The sequence below is a fragment of the Triticum dicoccoides genome, chromosome 4A (assembly GCF_002162155.2).
Source record: "Triticum dicoccoides isolate Atlit2015 ecotype Zavitan chromosome 4A, WEW_v2.0, whole genome shotgun sequence".
Lineage (NCBI taxonomy): Eukaryota > Viridiplantae > Streptophyta > Magnoliopsida > Poales > Poaceae > Triticum > Triticum dicoccoides.
In genome coordinates, this window is record NC_041386.1 from 740,918,016 (window position 1) to 740,926,364 (window position 8,349).

Below are 8,349 nucleotides of genomic sequence, written 5' to 3' on the forward strand. Positions count from 1 at the left end.
ACTTACAGGCACGCTGTTCTGTTTTCCACTTGTTGGCGTGCACGACAGATAGTAAATTAAGTACGCGCCTATTAAGCAGGTCGTGCTTAATTGAGTGGGTAAAGCAGGGCCAGAGGAAAGTACATGAAAGTGCACGTACATTTGAATAGCTTATTCAAAGCTTCAAGCCTGTTGGAACCATGGTGCTGGCCCCAACACGAGTTAGTGACACTCATACTCGCATTAGTTTTATGGCTCTTTCTTGGTACTTGCCTCTGATTACTTATAATTATGCACACTAGCAACATTGATAGTGACCCCTTAGAGTCGACATCAGGGTAAACTATGATCCTTTCTTTTTACAAAATAGTTAGGATACTAACAACCTTTGATTAGAGATCATTTATCTGATTATTGGACTAATGCTAATTTTGTTAATCGGGCCTTTTTTTTTGAAAAAACAAAATCGCCGGTTTACCCGCGTGACATGCGGGAATACTTACCACTATACTACAACGACTTGCTTTTGGGAAACCGTGTGAACTGTTACAATATTTTTTCTAGAAAAGGAGGATGACCCCCGGCCTCTGCATCTGGGCGATGCATACGGCCACTTTATTAATTATTCTCACAAGACCTTACAAAATCAATATAACAGTAAGACTAAAGCCGTCGTCTAAGCAACAAACGGTCGCTACACCTATTCAGTTGATGAAGGGGCGCAGATAGCCTGGGCCTAATACCAAACAGACATCACAACCAAGCCTAACATCTAAGACATGAGACCCCAACCTAGCCGCTTGCCGGGTTTGGGGCACACACTGGTCAGGCATGCTCTCAGAGGCCGCCGCCGCCAACTGCCACCGCTCCACTTCAGAACTGTACTGATGCATCAACCTTGCTCGGTCCAGCTATCGTCGATGCCATCATGGCGCCTAACGGCACCTCCACCCTGCGCGCAAACAGCTAAACACATCGCGGTCGCCACTGATACACCTCAGCGCCATGCTGCCAAGTCCTTGGAGGATCTGTCGTGCATAGCACCTGCCGACCAGGCATGACCAAGCGTAGCACCTGTCGGTCAGGCATGACTTGACATCTCCACCGAAGCCCCGTGCAAGACGAAGCCGCTCCACCTCCTGCCTCTGACTTCCAGCGCTGCTCCACAAACGATGCTCCCAAGAGAGAAACGACACCGCAGTGCCGCCATTGTCCGATCTGGAACACCAGATCCTAAGGTTTCCCACGGAGCAACACGAGTGGGTCGACAGTAGTTACACGACGATGCCTTCATCAAGGTAACGGCGTAAAACGCCGCCATCGCCTGTCGTCGGCTCGGTTTTTCACCGGCAACCATGTCTCCCCAACTCGCAGCCGGGACTAGATGATGGATCTCGAGATCCGATCACCAAGATTCTGGCCGGCCACCGTCGACGAAGAAGATGACCACCACTGGCTACACCGGCCAGATTAGATCTGCCATGGGTGCCGCCAAGCAGTCCACCAGGCCCTCGCCGCCGCCGCTGATCTAAAGCCAGATGACATGCTGCCGAAGACCGCATCGCGCCGCCGCCCGATCCAGGCCAGCCGCCGCAGCAGCCGCACGTGGCCCGAGGCAGGGCCGACCGTCGCCACCGTCGAAGCCAACGCTGTCGCTTTTAGATCGGCCGCACCTCCATGCATGTTGGGGTCCCGCCACCCCTGAGACGCGGGAGGGAGGAAGAGCCCCCGCCACCGTCGTCGGCCTCCTGGCGCAAGCCGGCGGCGCGGGAGGAAGGGAGGAGGATGGGCTAGGCCGCGGCGGCGGCTAGGGTTGGGGAGCCACCCGAGTCGCCCGAGCGGGGGGCAACCCGAGCGCTAGCTAGCGGTGAACTGTTACAGTATGATGAAGGGATTGATGTATCTCCAGGGGTAAGGCAGTCTGAAGAAGGGGAAATCAGATAGGCAGGTGGTTCAGGCTGAGGAAGGAGAGCATATTTTCTTTCCCTGCAGGTTGAGCATCAACGAGGTCATGTCTTTCGGATCTGTGAGGATGATTCATGGGAAGCATGAGAGCCAGTGATGGACTGATGACGATGGAGAGAACAGAAGAAGATTCACTGCTGATCTGATTGCATATAATAGTAACGTAACCGCTGCTAAAGCTTTATGTGATTTTGTGATAACGTGAAAGACGCGTCTAGTCTACTTTATGTACTTTATTTAATTATCGACCAAAGGGCCGTCACCACATTGGTTACTGCTTAGCATATTAGCAAGTCCAGCTCATCTAAACATAAAAAAGGGCAAGTAGCAACTCTCGCAAGTGATAGATAATACCGGCTGCTCACGCACCTTGTCTTTGCCCCAGTGTCTTCATTCATTCTGGCCTGCGCTAATTGCATAGTCGGATCGATTGATTCCTGGAAGCACACGTTGTCCCTGCTTAGTTTATACCACCAATTAATGATACCCAAATTTTCTTCTGGTATATCATATACTCGCTGTAAAGGAATTTCTGATATCTTAATTATATACGGTGGACCTGACTTACAGAGGCATGCTTTCCTGTTTTCTGCTTCTAGCTAGTTGTGCAGGACAGACAGTAATTTCCTTGAACATCTATAAGGATGGTTCCTGGAAAGCATGAAGAGCCAGCGATGGTGATGGATACCAATTGGTTGTTTGTATTTTGTCACACAATGTTATCCTCTCCTACTTTATACTTCAATTATAATCGGTGAGCTGTGTCCACGTTGGTTACTGGTAAGTTTATTAGCAAGTCCCTCTCAGCTAAACTTAAAGAAAGGGCAAGTAGTTGGATCAGATCTGCTATTGCCTTGTTTACCAGCTGTTTGGGGATTCTGCCTCTCATTCTCTTGCACCACAACATTGTTAGCTCCTACTATCTGCGTCTCCTGCAACTTTGCCTCGTCTCTGAGCCGGCTCTTACGACTCTGCTTCTGTGTAAGCTCACCGCTATATTCTGATCTGTTATCCTCTACAGATCTGGCTGTAGGGTTCTTTTTATTATCTTCGTTGCTGCAACAGGCTAATTTATTTCGTGATTTCAAAGTCGGACAAGTTGTTCATCTATTGTTATATTCACTGGTTATTTCTACCTGCGATCCAGAAGCACTTTCAGTTGCTCATCTATCGATATTCAGGTCATTCCGCACTCTAAGAATAGTATTCGTAGTCTTTGCCATCGTCTACTGATATATGATTTACTGCTTCAACAGATTATTCATCCATCACTGTGTCTAGAAACAATTCCAGTTCTACCTTCAGTTAATTCAGACAAACATATAAACCCTGCAACCCAATGGAAGTGGCGTTAGCTAGTGCTGCTTTAAGCGTTAGCTTAAAATTGGCTGCATCACCAGTCTTGAAGAAGCTCCTTACTGATGCATCAACGTATCTTGGAGTGGACATGGCACGTGAGCTCCATGAACTGTGGAGACCACTATCTTGCCGCAGTTCGAGCTAATGATTGACGCAGCAAACAAGGGAAACCACATGCACAAGTTGGACAAATGGCTTCAGGAACTCAAAGAAGGCTTTTACCTGGCTGAAGACTTGCTGGACGAGCATGAGTATAACCTCCTCGAGCGCAAAGCAAAGGGGAAGGATTCCATGCCGGCCAATGGCTCCTCCTTCGGCAACTCTTTTATGAAGCCTCTGCGTTCTGCATCAAGCAGGCTATCCAATCTGAGTTCAGTGAACAGAAAGCTAATTTGCCATCTTAAGGAACTGAAGGCTACCCTGGCGAAAGCCAAGGACTTCCATCAACTGGTTTGCTTACCTGCTGGCTATCATGCAGTGAGCCCCACTATACCATCAGCTGATGTTCCCGAGACCACATCAATACCACCTATGAAAGTGATTGGTCGTGACAAGCAGCGCGATCGTATAATAGATCGACTTACCAAGACAACTGCTACTACTGAGTCTAGTACAACCATGTACTCAGGTTTGGCCATTGTTTGAGCTGGAGGCATGGGAAAGTCCACCTTGGCACAGCTTGTTTACCATGACAATAGGGTAAAGGAAAATTTTGATGTCAGAATGTGGGTTAGCATCTCACGCAAACTTGATGTCCGCCGTCATACACGGGAGATCATCGAGTCTGCCTCTCGGGGAGAGTGCCCACGCATTGATAACCTTGATACACTGCAACATATGTTGTCAGACATACTGCAAGGATCAGGGAAATTCCTGCTTGTATTGGATGATGTTTGGTTTGAACCTGGAAGTGAGAGGGAATGGGACCAACTATTAGCTCCTCTTGTTTCCCAGAACACGGGAAGCAAAGTTTTGGTAACTTCTCGACGAGATATATTTCCAGCTGCTCTTTGCTGTGTAGAAGTGTGTCCTCTGGAAAACATGGAAGATGCTCATATCTTGGCACTCTTCAAACACCATGCTTTCTCTGGACTAGAAATCAGAAATCATACATTACCGGGAAGATTGTGTGAAAACTTTGCAGAGAAGATTGCTAAAAGGCTTGGACAGTCTCCTTTGGCCGCCAGAGTCGTGGGTTCCCAGTTGAAAGGCAAAACAGATATATCTACATGGAAGGATGCTCTAACTTTAGTGATTGACAAATTAAGTGAGCCAATGACATCACTGTTTTGGAGTTATGAGAAGTTAGATCCATGTGTACAGAGGTGCTTCCTGTACTGCAGCTTGTTTCCAAAAGGCCACAAGTATTTAGTTGATGAGTTGGTTCATCTCTGGATGGCAGAGGGCCTTCTTGATTCATGCAACCAAAAAAAGAGAGTGGAAGATATTGGGAGGGATTGTTTCCAAGAGATGATCTCCGTTTCATTCTTTCAACTACTTTATAAGAAGTACAATCACACGTTCTATGTTATGCATGATCTCCTTCATGATCTGGCAGAATCACTCTCCAAAGAAGACTACTTCAGGTTAGAAGATGATAAGGTGACAAAAATACCATCTACTGTTCGATATCTATCTGTCCGTGTTGATAGTATGATGCAACACAAGCAAAGTATGTGCAAGCTACATCATTTACGCACTATTATCTGCATAGACCCCCTAATGGATGATGTAAGTGACCTTTTTAATCAGATACTACAGAATCTGAAGAAGTTGCGTGTATTGTTTTTGTCATCGTACAGCAGTAGCATGTTGCCAGAATCTGTTGGTGAGTTGAAACACCTTTGGTATTTGAACATCATCAAAACACTGATTTCTAAATTGCCAAGATCATTGTGTACTCTTTACCACTTGCAGTTACTTCTGATAAATGACAAAGTTGGGAGTTTCCCTGAGAAACTCTATAATTTAAGGAAGTTACGGCATCTTGAACGGCATCATGATAGAATACATAAGTCATTCAACAGCTGAGGGACATGAGTTGCAACAGCTGAGGGACATGAACGAGATCCATGGCCGTTTAAATGTCACCAATCTTGAGAATGTCACTGGGAAGCATCAAGCCTTAGAATCAAAATTGGATCAGAAAAGTCATCTTGGCAGTTTGGGGCTTGTCTGGAGTTGCAAGGATAACTTGAATGCAAATGATAGTTTACATTTGGAGATTCTAGAAGGTCTGATGCCACCACCTCAACTTGAGGATCTTAAAATTGATGGTTACAGATCTTCAAAATATCCAGGCTGGTTACTTGATGGTTCTTATTTTGAGAATCTGAAATATGTTCACTTTGTTAATTGCAGCGCAATACAAAGCATGCCATTCAATACTGAAATATTTGGAAATTGCTCTAAACTTGTCCTCTGCAATGTGCCAAACCTGAAGGCATTACCTCGTCTTCCGCTAGGACTTGAAGAGTTAGAAGTAGGGGAATGCCCACTGCTTATATTTATTTGCAATGATGACCAAAAAGAGAATTTCATCAGAACAGATCAGTTGGAAACACAACTTGCTTTAGTTTGGGAGTTGGATTCAGGATCAGATATTAAGAGTGTACTCTCATTGGAACTTTCATTTCTGAAGCAATTGATGATCATGATGCATGCTGATCTATCACATGTTCAAAACCTTGAAAATGCTCTAGAAAGAGAGAAAGATGAAGTAGCGATGAAAGAGGATATTATCAAGGCATGGATATACTGTCATGAGCAGAGGATGAGACTCGTGTATGGAAGAAGCATTGGGCCGCCGCTGGTTCCACCTTTAGGACTTCGTAAACTTTATCTTTCTTCATGCAGTATTACGGATGGAGCTTTAGCTGTTTGCCTTGATGGCCTATCTTCACTGGAAAGTCTATCACTAAAAGATATTATGACTTTAGCTACACTTCCTTCAAAAGAGGTCCTCCAACATCTGACAAAACTTGAATTCTTGTGCATCAGACGTTGCTGGTGTCTCAGGTCAGTAGGTGGCTTACCAGCTGCTACATCTCTTTCATGTGTTTATTTGTTTTCTTGCCCTTCTTTAGAGTTGGCATGTGGAGCAGAATGTTTGCCATTATCCCTTGTGACCCTTGATATACGCAATTGTGTGCTTGGAGCTGACTTCTTCGGGACTGACTGGCCACAAATGGAGTATATTTGGATAACCAATTGCAGAAGCACGGCATGCTTATCTGTTGGTAGTCTCACCTCTGTCAAATCATTGTCACTGGAGCACTTGCCAGATTTATGTACGCTCAAACGATTGTCTTCCCTGCAACTTCACAACGTATATTTGATTGATGTTCCAAAACTCACTCCTGAGTGTATCTCGCAGTTTCGAGTCCAGAACGCACTAATTGTTAGCTGTCCTGTAATGCTCAACAACTTGCTCTCGGTTGAAGGCTTCAGAGTTCCGAGATTTATCACCCTTGAAAAATGCAAGGGGCCATTCATTTCATTCAAAGAATCCTTAAATTTTACATCTGTTAATCAGTTGATTTTCCGTTCTTGTGAAATGATTTCCCTGCCAACAAATCTGAAGTGCTTCTCCAATTTGAGGAATCTCTACATCCATGACTGCCTCAACTTATCATCTTTTCCAGATCTGCCACCCTCCCTGCAGCACATACGCATATGGTCTTGTTCTGAGCTGTTGAATGAGAGCTGCCGAGCACCTGACGGAGAAAGTTGGCCAAAGATCGCGCATATCCGCTGGAAGGAATTTTATTTTAAAAATGTGCGATCTAGATTCCCACGTACAAATAAACAGAAAGGTATAGCTCCATGTCTGCACTATCAAATTTATATAGCCTTTTGTAATAATATATGTGCATTTGATATTTTGTGCACCTTTCAAATAAATCCATTTATTTCGAAGCGTCCTTCATTTGTCTATTTCGAATGAATAACAGGCCCAAGACGTGTGCCCTCCTGCAGCAACCTGTTACGAGGTGGAGTGCCTCAGGCTGGCTCATCTTGCAGGTCAACCGTCACCTACTTCTCACTTCACAGGTTGATGCTTATCCTCAGATGCCTCAGCTCGGTCTCCTGCTGTGATGATTTCCTCATGCATTGTCCTCTTGCACTCCGCAGCTCCGCCAACACATGTCCTCTGTTGCCAATATCACCAAAGGTGGAATCTGTACTCATGTTTTTGGTCAATTCAATATAATATCATGATCCATTTAGCACACACACATTTTCTCATTTGAAGTTCTGCGCATTTTAGCTGCAAATTTAAGTTCTCCGACTGTATGACTGCACATTTTAGCTGCCTCTGTGGTGTCGCCACGTCGCTTTGTAGGGTGCACCCATGCCGTCGGAGCGCTGACAAATGTTTTTGTAGAATTGTCGCAACGCTGACATGGTAGGGTAGATAGCACACAACACAACACGGTAGGCCCACTTGAGCTTACCCCACTACACCACGCACCCACCCCATCCCACACCTGCGCCTAGCCCACCTAGATCGCTACTCCCGTTCTCTGGCGTCTCCGCCGCAAATCGGCACCGGAGGCAACTCCTCCCTTTGGTCTGGTGTGCGTCCCCCAATGTGCATGCCCCACCGACCTCCTCCTCTCTCTCTCTCTCTCTCTCTCTCTCTCTCTCTCTCTCTCAGCCAGCGCCGCCAGGCCATCTACGCGTCGTTCCCATCTGTGCCGCCAATCGACAATGGTGGTGGTCGTCGGGATGCAGTCCTCTCCGGCGCTCATGCTGGGTGGACTTTGGCGGCTGCAACGCCTGGAGCTGCGGGTGGCCTCCTGAGGCTGCGGCGCCTAGAGCCGTGGGTGTTCTTAGAGGCTGCGACCAAGAGCCACCATTTGAGCTTGTGCTAGAGCACGACGCGTGGGGCACGACCTGAGCCGAGCTGTTTACCACAGCGAACAAGCTCCACTAATTTTTCTTCCTTGCGCACCTCCCCCCTTCAATTTGACTCTGGGCAGCAAAATTACCGAACCTCAGTCTTCTGTTTCTCCAAAACCGGGGAAGCTTGGTCCAGTGAAT

General features: G+C 46.5%; 1 pseudogene; it reads left to right on the forward strand.

Annotated features, from left to right (window-relative positions):
* The first annotated feature begins 2,703 nt into the window (after positions 1-2,703).
* LOC119288316 lies at positions 2,704-7,522 on the forward strand (annotated as a pseudogene).
* The last annotated feature ends 827 nt before the right edge of the window (positions 7,523-8,349 follow it).